Raw genomic sequence first — 16,755 nt, forward strand, 5'->3', positions numbered from 1 at the left:
TAAAATTATCAGAAACGCACACATGAAGTGCAAAGCAATTTGGATTTTTTTTTTGGAACACAAATATACCACTGTTTGCTAATATTTCCGTACAAACGTTGTGTTATACATATTGTATAATGTTATTTTGAAAATAACTAAATATTAATAATAGTAATAAAAAGGTAATTTGGCCACCAGCAATAGCGGATGCTGAATTACGGACCCTCCTCAGTTGCGACAACTCGGAGGTGGATTAGCATGAATGCCACCCATGAGTCTGCCTGCAGCTGGGTGAGCCGTCTGTTGGTTTCACCCTGTGCCAAAATTTGGCTTCGGCCATTTAAAATGTACACCTTAAAATGGGCATAGAATGACCTCATCATGGTACTGTCCACATAATTTTATAGTACCACGCCAGAGTTTCATTAAATTAGGGCCAGAGCTTTTCCATATAATTGGAAGCTCTTCCTATCATTATTGCTCTCAACAATGACAATGGTGTACACCAAACAGACACTCGGACAAAATACTGTAACATGATGAATAGAAAGTATAACAAATTGCAAGAAGTTTTGAATCAGGATGATAACATTTATTGGCTAACTCAAAAGAATAAGAGTAAGCAGGCTTTCAGCTGTACAGCCTTCGTCAGACTCAATTGCAAGATACAAAAGGATCGATTCACTACATAGCACTGCTCCAGCAGCATGAGTTAAAAAATAACTTGTGCCCGCTACATGGGTCGAGCTGCGTGCGTGCCTTACTTAGTTACGAGCGCAGCTTACATATCAACATGCGGTTCTTTAAAGAGAACCCGAGGTGGGTTTTAAGAATGCTAACAGCACACAGAGGCTGGGTCTGCATATACTGCCCAGTCTCTGTTGCTATCCCGATCCCCCCTAAGCACCCCCTGCGCTCTGCTATGCCCCCATAAATCACCCAGCCATGCTGTCGACACATAGCATGTCGCAGCCGGCTGTTTACCTTCCATCTGTCACTCTCGCCTCTCCCCCACCTCCTCCATAGCTCCGGTCCCCGCCCGTGTTCCTTCCCTCCAATCAGTGGGGAGAGAAAGGATGCAGGCAGGGACCGGAGCTATGGAGGAGGAGGGGGAGCGGCGAGACTGACACTTACAGAAGTAAACAGCCGGCTGCAACACGCTGTGTGTCGACAGCACGGCTGGGTGATTTTTGGAGAGTAGCAGAGCACAGGGAAGGCTTAGAGAGGATCGGGATAGCAACAGAGGCTGGGCAGTATATGCAGACCCAGCCTCTGTGTGCTGTTAGCATTCTTAGAACCCACCTCAGGTTCTCTTTAAATGCCAGGTGCTGCTGTGAAGTATCACAACCGCAATACTTCAATAGCACGGTCGCTATTATGTTAATTAACAGTTACTAGTAGTGAATCAACCCCCAAAATTAAGAACAACTTCCAAGACATAAAAGGGTAAGAGAGCCCTGCCCTTTTCCTAAATACTTACATAGGGCCTGATTCACAAAGCGATGCAAACTTTTTCGCGGACTTTTGCGCGCGCAATTTGCCGCGAATCGCGGCAAATTGCGCGCGCAAAAGTCCGCGAAAAAGTTTGCACCGCTTTGTGAATCAGGCCCATTGTCTCTCTAAAGAATCACTGAAGCGGAAAAAAAAAATTATGATATAATGAATTGCTTGTGTAGTACAAATAATTACTAGAACATTAGCAGCAAAGAAAATATTCTCATTTTTTTCATTTTCAGTTATATAGTTTTATTTTATAACATTGCATCATTCTCTAATATTTGCAGTTTACACACTACTCAGCATTCTAAATGATTTTACAGAGCAGGCTAGTGAACTTTTGAACTGTCCTCTGCAGGAAAACAAACAATATAGTGCCAGACACTTGAGATAACAAGCTTCAGAAGACCGAGCTCTCTGCAACTTTGAAAGTCGTGGACCTAATGGCTCTTTTGCATAGATAACTTTTATTATTATTATGATTTCGTATTTATTTAGTGCCGACATCTTCCGCAGCGCTGTACAGAGTATATATAGTCTTGTTACTAACTGTCCCTCAGAGGAGCTCACAATCTAGTCCCTAAAACAGTCATATGTCGATGTAAGTATTGTGTAGTGCATGTATATTTTAGTCTAGGGCCAATTTAGGGGGAAGCCAATTAACCTATCTGTATGTTTTTGGGATGTGGGAGGAAACAGGAGTGCCCGGAGAAAACCCACACAGACACGGGGAGACCATACAAATTCCTTGCAGGTGTTGACCTGGCTGGGATTCGAACCTGGAACCCAGCGTTGCAAGGCGAGAGCGCTAACCACTACGCCACCGCGCTGGAGTCTCTTAACACTTCCTGTATTGGAAACAATATTAGACTTATGTCTCTGCTTCTAATGTTTTATTTTTTAGCTGTACTACACATACCAATCATTATATCATAATTTCTTTTTTGCTTCAGTGTCTCCTTAAGCCCATAGTGTGTTGAGCACTACTTTCTTTACTGGTAGCTTTTAAAGGATAAAAATAAAATGAATAGGCATTTCCAAATGTTAATTTCAGTAGAGTGCCGTTTATCCGGAACTCAGGCATCCAGCAGTCTCAACTAACCAGCATGCCTGGCGTGACACAAGGTGTGCATCAGAAACTCATTACGATTTTTCCGGGCGCCGTCCTTTTCACATCTTATAGCTCTCAGCTGCTTTGCTGCGTCCTTGTCCGGCTCCCTGGCATGACGCCTGACCCACATTGGGTCACATGACACATTTGGGCCTACGAATTGTCTGGCCTACAAACCTGTCCAAAAAACCTGCCCAACCTACATTTCCGATCTTACTCAGAGGTACACATCTAGCCGCTCACTCCGCTCCTTTAACGAACTTCGCCTGACCGCCCCCCGCATCACCCAGTCCCATGCACTTCTCCAGAACTTCTCAAGAGCTGCTCCAACACTATGGAACTCCCTACCTCCCTCCATTAGGGTTGCCCACTCTTTCAACATCTTCAAGAAGGCCCTCAAAACACAGCTTTTCACTCTGGCCTACTGACATCCCCCCTCCCCCCCACTGGTGCACTAAATCCGCAGGTGAACTCTGGTCCCCTACCTTTCGTGTCCCTACCTCTCCCTCTAGATTGTAAGCCTTTGGCAGGGTCCTCCTTGTGTCTCCTACCTGTTCATGCACCTCCATTACCATACACCCATGCTGTGGATTTGAGTGAACTCAACTGGCCTAATCTCCATGCTCCCATCCAGTGACTGACTAAGCATTACCTTGTACTCATACTGTGCTGCATGATCTGGTTTGCATGTATTCCTTCCTGTATGTCACCCCTAAATATTCTCTTTAACCATAACTAATGTCCAGCACTGCATAATATGTTGGCGCTGCCGCTTTATAAATACAATAAATAAATAATAAATAAAGCAAAGAAGAAGCCAGAAAGCTGCTGGGAGCTGTGAAAAAAATTGAAAAGTACGGCGCAGAAGGATTTGTAAGCAATTTCTGATGCAAAGTAATGTGCAGTTAATCAGTTGAGGGAAGGTTAGTGTTATTTTTAATGCTGGCAAGCACACATACCCAGCATCAGGCAATCCCCGCCAGTGCCGGATAAATGAGACTCTACTGTATATTTAGTCGCCTACCCAAAGCCAGTGTGAAGATTTCTCCTTTTATACTTCTGAGTTACAGACTGTCGTGACTATGACGGCACTGGCTGAATGATTGTTGCAGGTGTGTGACTCAGACTACTGAAGCCAAGAAGATCAGCATGGCTAACATGCAATGAGCATTGAGATAACAATGGCAGCGTCCTTTTCAATTCAAGCTCGTGCTAAATAAAAGATGTCTATTCCAGCATCTCTGCAGGTGGAAATGATCCCCTGGTGACCACAGCCAGCCAATTATGAGCTATGCCTGAGATCAGAGATCCCAAGTGGGAATCAGCAGCAAGTATGAACATCTAAAAGGGAGGCCTTCTTTGATAGAAATCCCGGCGCAGGCAAATGTCTGTCAAGAAAAAGTAAAGCAGAACTTCTGAGAACCTCGGTGATCCCAGAGCAGCTCTCAGACAAGCTGGAGGTGAGAGGTTACACACAGAAGCATGCAGGACATCCCTAGATATAAAAATCTGGGAGATGGTTTGCAAATCCAGAAGAATTCTCTTCATTTCTGCATGAATAGCCTCAAAAACGTGATCAAATTCTCATTTATGCTGGAGCGGGAAGATAAGTGCTTCCTGTTCTTACAGTATATGGACATGCAGATTTTCAGTAGACTGAAATGATAATCCAGAGGCTTCTCCTGCCCCCCTTCTAAACAACACTTCAGTGCTGGAAACATTCCCCCCAAGAACATCGACAAAGGTTTATCGGCAGAGCTCAACCACACTGCGCAGGTGCGAGCCATCTGCACATTGGCCTTAATTCACTAAAGGTTGTTTGTTAAAATCATTGTGGTCGGTAAAATACCGCATTCAGTATTTTACACTTTTTTTTCCCAAATTCACTAAATATTTTCCACATGCGGTAAAAGTTCAGTAATTTACCGGACCAACATGCCTCAATTCGCTAAGCCCTGCTTGGTAAGTCTCACTTGAGGAGAAGGTCAGCAGTCAGGCAGGAAGCTGTGTTTATGTGTCAGGGTTTTCTCTCCAGTGGATTCCCGACATCCCTTTAGATGTGCTGCAGCCACCAGTAGGCCAGAATACAGATGTTCGCATCTCTAGGGATGCTGAAAAACCTCATAAAATGTCTCCTTCTCCTGCACTGTGAGAGTGAAGACCCGCCTTCCACCATGTCAGATCAAATCAGGATGAGAAGAAGGGCTGTGTGGCTTTCCCTATAAGCTGTCTGTCAATGTTACCGCATGGAGAGAGCGAGTTATCGGCTGGTAAGAGCTGGAGAAAAATATTGAACACTGTTGCCCGATTTAAAAAATGCGTAAATCTTTGTGAATTTAAATTTCTTGACATTTCTTGAGGCAATTACCGCACAAGTCAGTAATATACCACACTAGTCGGTAATTTACCAGGTTTTTTTTGTTTGTTTTTTGGGGGTTTTGGTTACCCCGGGCTGCTTGGGTATTCTGTTATTCTGGTCCAAGCTCTATTCCATAGATAGCCATATCAATTCCTGCCATGCACTGATGACGACCAGAAAGTCTGAAACATGTTTTCTGCATGTTGGGTTGATTTGGCTCTGTAAAATGTATATAGGCTATGCATCAGTGGTTCTGGATGTAAACCTATCTTCAGGGGCATAAAGAGATAATTTACATATTCGGAAGTGATGCATTGTGAGTAACCACAGTTGCTCACTTAAAGCTGAATTATTACATATACACTAAGCATTGACTTAGTGGGAGGGCTTTTTGGTCTTTTTATTCTCCTATACTTTCCTAGTAGTTCCTAATGGTTTTGGGTCAACCCGAACTGCTTGGGTATTCTAAATCGGACATAGGTAGATCCAGAGGCTTCGCTCTACTGAGGGATTTTATTTTTTCCCATCTGGTCCTCACCGGTTTGCTTCAATTTAATCAGTGATGCCAGCAGCATTACTGCTAGCAAGGTGAATCATTGTGAAATGTTTTTTCTCCCTCTCCCTCTCGAGCACAAAAATCAGATGATCTCCCACAGTGCTCTGGGACAAAAGGCTGTGTGACATCATAGCCTAGGCTAAACATCACTGGAATGGTGGGATTTAAAACTAATACGCAGCAAAATATAGATATGAGAAGCAATTGTGGTGCTGACACTACGATAAATAAGGTGAACAAGAGTATCCTAAATAATGTATAACATTCTACTATCAGTCATCATGGTTGCTTTTTAATAAAACACATAGTTATGAATGTGTTGTGTACAGGCTTAGCATAAACCTATAAGAAGTGGAATATGGTTGCTGCCATTGCAGAGTTATTTTTTTACCCGGAAAGCCATTTTTTATTGGGTTTATTACTGAGAGAGTCGGTGACCTGTAAAACCATGCAAGACAAAAGTGCAGCTTTGCAGGCTTCATTGGCTGCATAATTATTCTAGGTCAATGGATTATTAGGCAGTGAAGCCAATAACATAATGACAGGCTCAGCACCGGCACCTTCACCTCTGGGACTGATAACAAAAACATTTTATTCATATTGCATACCACTAGCGGAGGAGGGGAAGGAGACTGCAGACGTCAAAAGTTTGGCTAGACAGCAGCGAAAAAAGTTGTGTGCGCTTATAATATACTTACTGTATATAAGTCTAGAAATGTAGGTCTGATTTACTTCATAAAAGTGTAGGGCTCGACTTATACACGAGTCACAGGAAACACTGAGTAATGTGTGTATTATTAGTGACATTCCCATTTGCAGCAATTTACCCAGTGGTAAGTGACACTTTGAGGAAAGGAAATGCCAAGAAAACTCAGGTCTGAAAGTCCTGGCTACAGCAATTAACAAGGAAAGGAGTGGGGGAAATAATGGGCTGCAGGAAGGGGAGTGAATAATTGATGCACCTGGGGGCCTGGAGGAGATATTGGCTGCACTTAAGGGACAGGAGGGGTTAATGGCTGCAATACTGTATGCAGTGCAATCATTAACCCCTCCTGAGCCCCAAGTGCAGCCATTAACTTTGCTGGGTAGACTTATACTTAAGTCAATAAAAAATTCCAGCTTAGGAGGAATGGATTGAATATTGGAGTCAACTAATACACAAGTTCGACTTGTACTCGAGTATATTCGGTATGATTAACACCCCACCCCATCACTATTGTAATTACGACTTCCTTTTCATTTTGCCGTCTGAATAGATGTATGCACCACCAGATTGCCTATAGTTTAAAGGTGGAACCCTATACCAGCCGTCTGCACAGATTATTTAATTCTCTTAAAGAGAATCTGTATTGTTAAAATCGCACAAAAGTAAACATACCAGTGCGTTAGGGGACATCTCCTATTACCCTCTGTCACAATTTCGCCGCTCCTCGCCGCATTAAAAGTGGTTAAAAACAGTTTTAAAAAGTTTGTTTATAAACAAACAAAATGGCCACCAAAACAGGAAGTAGGTTGATGTACAGTATGTCCACACATAGAAAATACATTCATACACAAGCAGGCTGTATACATCCTTCCTTTTGTATCTCAAGAGATCATTATACACAGGCCGTGTGCATAGAGGGGCCAGGAGGGGGGAGATGCATCACAGAACCACAACACTGAAGAACTTGGCAGCCTTCCAGACACAGGCTGACAAGTCTGACAAGAGAGAGATAACTTGATTTATTACAGAGATGGTGATAGTAGAACGTGCTGCAGTAAGCCAGAACACATTAGAATAGCTTTTGGAACTTGTAGGATGATAAAAAACAGGATGTAATTTTTGTTACGGAGTCTCTTTAAAGGACAACTGTAATGAGAGGGATATGGAGGCTGCCATATTTATTTCCTTTTAAGCAAAACTAGTTGCCTGGCTATCCTGCTGATCCTTTGCCTCTAATACTTTTAGCCATAGACCCTGAACAAGCATATGCAGATCAGGTGTTTCTGACATTCTGACAAGATTAGCTGCATGCCTGTTTCTAGTGTTATTCAGTCACTACTGCAGCAGAATAGACCAGAAGGATGCCAGGCAACTGGTATTGTATAAAAAGAAATAAATCTATATATATCTTTCACTTCAGTTGTCCTTTAAATTCATCAGAACTGTTACCCAGAAAGCCACTGTCAAATAGCGAAGCAATTCAAGAAGGCCAAAAGCCAGTATTGGACAGCTGTGATCTACAGGTCCTCAGGCAGTACTGCATTAAAGGGGCAAAAGAGTCTCTAGCATTACATATAATTAAAATCCCAACTCCTTACTGACTATCCAGTTATCCGTACAGCTTTTGATAAAAAGAAAAAGTAATGCCATCTGTGTAAAAACCCTAATTCCACCCTACTAGTGTTGGGCGAACAGTGTTCGCCACTGTTCGGGTTCTGCAGAACATCACCCTGTTCGGGTGATGTTCGAGTTCGGCCGAACACCTTATGGTGTTCGGCCAAACTGTTCGGGTTCGCCCGAACTACTAAATGCCTGGCCGAACAGGGCCCTGTTCGGCCGAATACCGCCCCCCTATGGGGTCGCAGGCATAAGGGGGGAGCATGCCCCGATCGCGGGGGGGGGGGGGGGGGTCGGAAATTCCCCCCACCCCCTCCGCTAGCGCTCCCCCCTCTGCCCGCTTCCCCATAAAAAAGTTGGCGTAAAGTTAAATATTACCGGTGGTGGCTGCTGCAGTGGCTGGCTGGCAGTGGTGTGAATGAGGAGGAGGAGTCCGAGTATGACGCGTTGAGGCCAGGCAGCGGGCGGTTCAGCGGTAGTACCCTTGTGGTACTTCCGCCCTTTCTCTGACTTCACGTCCTCTACGTGATGACGCATACGAGGGTACGCGTCACGCGTACCATCGTATGCGTCATCACGTAGAGGACGTGAGGTCAGAGAAAGGGCGGAAGTACCACAAGGGTACTACCGCTGAACCGCCCGCTGCCTGGCCTCAACGCGTCATACTCGGACTCCTCCTCCTAGTCCTCACTCACACCACTGCCAGCCAGCCACTGCAGCAGCCACCACCGGTAATATTGAACTTTACGCCAACTTTTTTATGGGGAAGCTGGCAGAGGGGGGAGCGCTAGCGGAGGGGGTGGGGGGAATTTCCGCCCCCACCCCCCCGCGATCGGGGCATGCTCCCCCCTTATGCCTGCGACCCCATAGGGGGGCCGTATTGCGGCATGTTCGGGTCCCCATTGACTTGCATTGAGTTCGGGGTTCGGGCCGAACATGCCGAACATCTGGCCCATGTTCGGCCTGTTCTGCCCGAACCCGAACATCCAGGTGTTCGCCCATCACTACACCCTACTCAGCTAGAGTAGAAGCTGCCATCTTACATTAGACATTGTTTAATGTACATAATATCAACTTCCATCTGTAAGCATTACAGTACTGTTAGACTGTATATTACTCCCCTTGTAGCTTGCATAGAGAAGCTCTTATCTCCTGCATTCAAAGATAAGTACATAGAGCTTAAAGGGATCCTGTAGTGAGAATGATATGAAGGCTGCCACAGTTCCTTTTAAATTGCCTAGGAGTCTTGCTGAATCCTTTAGCTGCAGTAGTGTCTGAATCACACAACTGAAACAAGCATGCAGCTAATATGGCTGGACTTAAGTCAGAGCACCTGATGCTCATACGTGTTCTGGGTCAGTGGCTGAACGTATTAAGAGATGCAGGATCAGCAGGACAGCCAGGAAATTGGCATGGTTTAAAAGTGGGGAAAACAGGCAGCCTTCACAGGCGGACAGATGCCTGCAGGGATCAGGACTCGATTTCTGGGGTGACAGTTTGGGGCCAGGTGCCGTACAGATTGTTGCCATGTAGTTTAAGGGGAAAGCGACGCTTAATGGAGCGGTAGTGGTAGGAAGAGAACAATGGCATTGGCCTGCACTTGGACTATCCAAGAAAAAAATATTTTGCAATGATTTCAGCATAAATAATATCGGCTAGCAGAGACAGACAGAAAGTTGAAATGTGACACATGTGACTGAGCACCTGGACAGAGAGTGGCAAACCAGTAAAATGGGATTGTGCGTGGTATGATTACCTTGCACAATAAAACCACGGTATACCGCCCTACCGGTATGCTGTGGTTGATTATGCATGTTAATCATACCATGCACAATCCCATTTTACCAGTTTTAGGGGGTGTGGTTTTGGCGGGGGGAGAATGGCAGAATCACTGGGAGAGAATGCGCAGAAACTACTCACCTTCCTTTGCCTAAATGCGGCGACTATCTCTTTCCTCTCATGCATCGTCCCGTTGGTAACAGTGCCCCCTGTTATATCGTAGCCACATGTCATCACTGGTGGTGCTGCTATTAAAATTAAGACGCATGGGAGGAAGGAGAAAGATGCCGCGTGTGGCTAGCTGAAGACTGAGTGAAAAAGATTTTAGGTGGTGGTTACATTAATCATATTTTGAGTCACGTCTGTAATGCAGACAGATGTCATATAGAAAAATGTCTTATGTAGGTTATAAAGGTTATAGCAATTTTCAACAAGCAGCTTTCCTGTGTGTAAGCCTGTTCCCTGAACACGTGTGTGACAAAATGACAGGTCCTCCATGAAAGGTCTAGATGTGCAGTTTCCCAGCTAAGCAACTTCCCACCAGGGTCTGAGGGCTCATGTACTACAAGTGCAACTCTGTAAGGGGACTGCAGCAGGCTGTGTGTGGAAAGGTTATTGTTGTGTGCAGAGTTTCCTGCCCTCACTTTATAATCTTCTCTCTTGACAGCCCTATTGATAGCTGGAGGTTATAGATGACATTCAGCCAGCTCTGGATAATGGGCTTGACACAGAATGCTGGGGGAGGATGTGTGCTCCCCTCATTTCTTCTTCCACCCCACCCTTCTAAACTGTACTGTCAAAAGCTTTTGACACAGCAGGGGATAAAAATGTCAATGAAAGAGCGCAATGTTCGCAGCAGGGGAGAGGAAAAGAGAAAAAGAAGTAAAACTATAAAGAAAGTGGTTTCGATATAGATCATAATGGAGGCTGATGCATTACTGGCTGCCAAGACTGTGCTAATCTCTTCCTTTATTATTTTATTTGCGCATCCTACACGTTAAGTAATCTGAGAGCTGCCATTGGCTGGCTTTATTGCCTGGCAATTTCCATAGCCACGCTAATCACTTTCACCCTGTCATCAGGGCTGTCACCGATCCGCAATCTCTCCCTGCTGCTCAGAGTTACACGCACACAAGGACAATAACCCAGCATAGCATTTACTGCATAGAGTAACACTGTGCCATATGAATACGCTGGCACATGGAGCAGCCAATGTCTATTCATCTTGCTAATCTCAGCAGAACGGGTTACACGTTCCTCTATGCTTATTTTAGGCTAGAAACACCTGCTTCAGTATGAAAGCTGTGATTACAGTGCACCTGTCACAGCCGGCACACACCAAAGACTTCAGCTGATAGAGCGGGAAAGTAACTAAATTTTAGTTCAATCAATCCACAGCACCTTACTCCAAAATGAAGCTGGCTTGTCAAAATGTGCTTAAGCATACCTCAAGCAGCTCTGTTTGCGCTGTGGGCCGAGAAAAGGCTTCCTCTGCATCAATCTTACATACAGCATCTCCTTGTGTAAAGTGAGCCAAATGGTTGAATGACGCACAGTGACTGCATCTGCAGCAAGATGATGTTGTTGGTCTTTGGTGCTGGTCTGTGGGTTGACTCTGACTGTTCTCACCATTCGTCGCTTCTGTTTATCCGAAATTTTTCTTGGTCTGCCATTTCGAGCCTTAACTTGAACTGAGCCTGTGGTCTTCCATTTCCTTAATATGTTCCTAACTGTGGAAACAGACAACTGAAATCTCTAAGACAGCTCTTCAGAGAAAATTAAACGAGGAGGGAAACTTACAATTGACCCCCTTAAAGAGAACCCGAGGCGGGGTTCTTACATCGCAATCCTTATACAAAGGCTGGGTCTGCCTATAGAGCCCAGCCTCTGTTGCTAGTTAGTTTCCTCCAAAGCCCCCCCTGCGCGCTGTCAGACCCCATAAAACACAGCCGCGCTGGCGACACGCAGCGTGTCATAGCCGACTGTGTTTATTTCACTAATGTCAGTCTCCACTCTCCCCCGCCTCTTGAATCTCTCCGGTTCCCGCCCGCGTCCCTTCCCTCCAATCAGCGGCGAGGGAAGGGTCGTGGGCGGGGACCGGAGCGATTCTGGAGGCGGGGGAGAGCGGAGACTGACATTAGTGAGATAAACACAGCCAGCTGTGACACGCTGCGTGTCGCCAGCGCGGCTGTGTTTTATGGGGTCTGACAGCGCGCAGGGGGGGCTAACTAGCAACAGAGGCTGGGCTCTATAGACAGACCCAGCCTCTGTATGGGAATTGCGACGTAAGAACCCCACCTCGGGTTCTCTTTAAATACTCTTTCTCATAATTGGATTCACCTGTGTATGTAGGTCAGGGGTCACTGAGCTTACCAAGCTAATTTAAGTTCAATAATTAGTTCTAAAGGTTTTGGAATCAATAAAATGACAGCAGTGCCCACATTTATGCACCTGCTTAATTTTATTCAAACAATTATTGCGCACTTTCTGTAAATCCAATAAACTTCATTTCACTTCTCAAATATCACTGTGTGTGTCTCCTATATGATATATTTAACTGACATTTTTTATCGTAACAACCAATGATTTATACAGGAAAATCATGACGATTATCACGGTTGCCCAAACTTTTGCATCCTACTGTATGTATGTCCCTTACAGCGGAACTGAACACAAAACCTCCTCTCTGCTCTATAAGATACACAAAAGCATAATAACCTTTAAAGGGAACCAGAGACGCCAGAATCCTAAAAAAGAAAAAAAGATTTTATACATACCTGGGGCTTCTTCCAGCCCCATAAGCCTGCATCGCTCCTACGCCGCCATCCTCCGCTTCCTGGATCGCCGGTACCGGGTCCCGTCATTTCCGGCGGACGTGGCCAAATGTCCGCATGAGCAGGGGCTCCCTTCATACCCTTACACGTGCGGCTGCGCAGTATGCAGCTGCACGCGTACGGGTATGCCGGGAGCCCCTGTGATGCGGACAATTGTCCGCGTGCTGCCGCCGACTGGCCGACTGGCCGAAACTACGGAACCCAGTACCGCCGGATACAGGAAGCGGAGGAGGGTGGCGTGGGAGCGATCCGTGCGTATGGGGCTGGAGGAAGCCCCAGGTATGCATAAAATCTTCTTTCTGGGGCCTCTGGTTCCCTTTAAAGAAAAAAATGACTTGTTACAGCTGATACAAATCCTGCAATAAAGCTGCACTGTTTCTACTCCCTGCTTTCATGGAAGCAGATGTACTGTTAACAGCCTGTGCTTTCAAATGAGCTTATCCGCCGCGGCAGTCAGGTGACAGAGTGGAGAGAGGAAATTACAACTTGTGATTAGACACAGATGAGGGGGAATTAGACAGGCTTAACTCTCTAAATACATACATGGTGCATTTCTCTTGGTTTTTCTTATGTCCTGTGCCAGAGTTCAGGACCATTTTAAAGCTCAGAGTTTTGAATAACATTTCAGTAACAAAAAAAATCCCACTTCAGAACATGCTCAGATAAGCTGCTCCGCTCTCTCTGGCTGAAAGCTCTGTTCCTGTGTTCTCTAGCAATGTCCTTCAGAGGCAGGGTTTGTGTATAATGAGTAAAATATTAGCCTTGGGGTCTATTCATACTTGTCATGTGCTCTGTGTTTTAACTCAGAGTACATGTATTTTCCATTATGGAATGGTGCAGAAATGTGAAAATCATTCAATGAATGGCAACTTATCAGCTGTCTCCAAGATTGCATACAGCAGTTGCATTGCATTCACTATTTCAAGCAACGTTTCCATTCTGCACTATGCGCTGTATTACCCTGCAGCACAACACACACAGTGTGAAAAGAACCTTGGACTGTTGCAGGGACATTAAAATATGACCAGCGGTTATCACATTTTTGGGGTGAAGGAGCCTTGAATGCATTGACATTTTTCAAGGCACCCTTGGGCAAAGACTACGGAAATCCTGTTATAACATTAATTATGCAGCAACCCCTCCCCCCTTCCCCCATCAAGTAGCTAGTGATGTCTGTTAGGCATCATCGTCCCTCCAAGTAGTCAGTGACACCCACCCCATGATGCTCATTAGGCAGTATTTCCCTCCTTTCTCATAGCCAATGATGCTTCAAGTAGTCATTCCCCCCTTCAAGTAGTCAGTTACCCCCATTATGCAGCATCCCCCCTCCAAATGGTCACTGACCCGCCATTGTATATCAATGTGCAGTTGCATTACCTGATGGCAATGCAAAGGATGGGGATGAATGTAGAGGAACCCTTTGAGGGGTGCTCAGGGCGCACCAGGAGACTGCGGCACCCAGTTGGGGAACCCATGGACTATGGCAACGGTACGGATTAGACAGAGTTCTTCTGAAGGGCAGTTTGTGACATGAACTGTTCAATGAATCCTGAACACACAAACCTGACCAGGGATCAGCTAGGTAGGGAAGCCAACAGCTGTGAATCACTAAGTTTACACTCAAAAAGATTAGCTAGATAGAGACCAGTGGGTTGCCTTTAACACGTTTCCTACTGGTTTGCCGAAACCAGCATATGTACAGTATGCTTTATGCTACATACATAAATCTTTTCTGCGAAAGGACTTGCTTGGAGATGCCCTTTAAATTCTCCACAGGTAGTTCTAACTCGGTAAACACCCATAAGAATAATTATATTCTAAGTGCACAATCTGATTACCGAAGTTGCTTGCCATGGAACAATTTGGGTTTCAAAGATTCCAGGCTGACCTGCCAACAGCTGATAGCAGTAGCTTTTCATTCTTTTATTGATGCACTTCTCTCTTTGTTTTACTTTGGTTTTAATTTCTTGGCTTAATGTATAAAATAAAGAAAGAAATGAAAAAAAAAAAAACAACAGCACATTTCTATCTCAGATATTTTAAAAAAGACAAGTTGTTTCCAAAGGTTTGATCAGTATTGAACATTGCTTGGTGTAGAGGAACCTACAAATGAGAGGTACTTTCAAACAGTATGAGCATTACAGTGGTTAAGACTTACCTGCACAGCCAAATGCCAGATGGTAGCGTGAAGACGGATTACATTTTACACAGCATACATTGGCTTTGGCTTCAATACTGGCAACAGAATTATCCAGGCTGGTAGACCAGAGCTTTACTGTAAAGAAAGAGAACAATATATTGAAATAAAAAGATCGAAAAAAAGTGATCAAGAAAGTGTAGGAGAGAGAGAGAATTGTAAGTGGGTTGGGATAAACCTAGATAGGCAAATACAGTACTTGTTATAGTACAACATTAAGCAGCAGTTTTTAAGTTTAAAGCAAAAAGTAAACTAGGTGGCCATACAATGATCACGTGATCAGGAGCCAATCGGCACGGCACCTTATCAATGCCAGTGTAACGGTCGGGTGGCGGAGCCGTCACCAACGTCACGGGGTCCCGCCTGGGGAGGCTAAGGCTAAGGCGTGGATGGATAGTCAAGTTCAAGCCGGGTCATACACTGGGGGTCAAATACAGGTTTGAGGGGTCAGGCAGGAGAGTGGTCTAATCAAGCCAGGTCATACACAGGTGGTCAAATACAGGTTAAGCTCCCAGTGACTAACTAGCACTCACGGGACTGTAGATGTAATGATTCAGCACAGTGTCTAGCTAGGAGCACTTATAGGAAGCAGCAGCAATGTCAGATAACTTTGCACAGAGCAACTGAGACACAGCCTATTGGTAGCAAGTGAACACAACCGGCTACAAACTACGTGCAAGCGTCCATGTGAACCGTGCTGGTTCACTTGGACGCTTGCACATCGTTTGTAGCCGGTTGTGGTGCTCGTCGTTTGCTGCTCATTCAAATGAATTGATAATAAACAAACGCACTTGGTAAGTGCGTTTGTTTAGCTACATTACAATGTAATTAGCTTATCAGTAGACCTGCCTCACAGCACTGTAAATGCTCAATGTTTTATATAATTTAGTATTTATATAGCGCCAACATCTTCTGCAGCACTGTACATAGTATACTGTCTTGTCACTTAACTGTCCCTCAGAGGAGCTCACAAACAATCTAATTCCTACCATAGTCTTATGTCCTTTGTAGTCTAGGGCCAATTTAGGGGAAAGCCAATTAAAGTATTTTTTGGGGGGATGTGGGTGGAAACCGTAGTGACCGTAGGAAACTGATGCAGACACGGGGACAACATATAAATTCTGGATCGGCTCTGCAGGACATACAGGGACTAAACCCTTTCACTCTTTTGTGTCTGACCATGCTGCCCTATGATTTACGGTGCCATGCCTGCGCAGTTATGAGCCTGTGCTGCCACATTTCCTATTAATTTATGCTGCTGGCACTAAACACCCCAAATATCTCCACAGCCACACTTTCTAGTTTCTACACTCCCCAAATTTTAAGCTGGTTCACGAGATTTCTGTAATCTAACTTGGGAATCAGCAGGGCTTGGGGGCTGCAATTTGGCACAGACGTAGTTCCGGGGGTCCCTCTCTACCCTGAAAATTTAAGGAGTTAGGAGGTGAGGCTTTGGAGATATTTCAGGGAGATTATATTAACGTTTCCATTGAACATGCATGTTACTCAGTGTGGAAGGCAGCTTCTGGGCAGCACAATCAGACATTACACCGGTTTTACACATATTTTTGCATTGCGGTGGGGGAGGTGATGCTCCCGCCGCATCTCACCACAACACAAAACATGGCAAACATATGACTGTAACGATGGGTGTCAGCAACCAGAGAGAATCTGATTATTGGTGATCTGCAGTATCACCAAGAATACAGATCTATACCTGATTATGGATGATCTGCAGAATCACCAATAATACAGATATAGTACTAACCTCTAGACACCTGAAGCGTGTAAGTGTTTGGTGTAACAGTAGGAATTGAACCACCGGGGTAGCAGGTGGTCCAATAAGTAGAGAAAGACTCTACTGCAGTCAAGGGCTCCAGGAGGGAGAGTCCCCGACTGCTTTTGCAGCAGGGCCCCCCTCTGAGGAGCAGGGGACCCCTGCAGGAGGACTGAGCACCCAAAGGGTGGGTGACAGCCAGAAGGGTCGGGCAGGCCGGGTCGGCAACACACAGGCAGATAAAGTACAGAGACAAGAGACTGATTCGGTAACCAGGGACAGGCAGGGTCGGCAACAGTAGATCAGAAGTGCGAAGGTACCGAATCAGAAAACAGAAGAG

General features: G+C 45.2%; 1 pseudogene; it reads right to left on the reverse strand.

Annotated features, from left to right (window-relative positions):
• LOC137522056 (E3 ubiquitin-protein ligase COP1-like) overlaps positions 1-16,755 on the reverse strand; it is a 199,341-nt pseudogene that overhangs the window by 86,793 nt on the left and 95,793 nt on the right.

This window comes from Hyperolius riggenbachi, chromosome 6 (assembly GCF_040937935.1).
Source record: "Hyperolius riggenbachi isolate aHypRig1 chromosome 6, aHypRig1.pri, whole genome shotgun sequence".
In the NCBI taxonomy this organism is placed as follows: Eukaryota; Metazoa; Chordata; class Amphibia; order Anura; family Hyperoliidae; genus Hyperolius; species Hyperolius riggenbachi.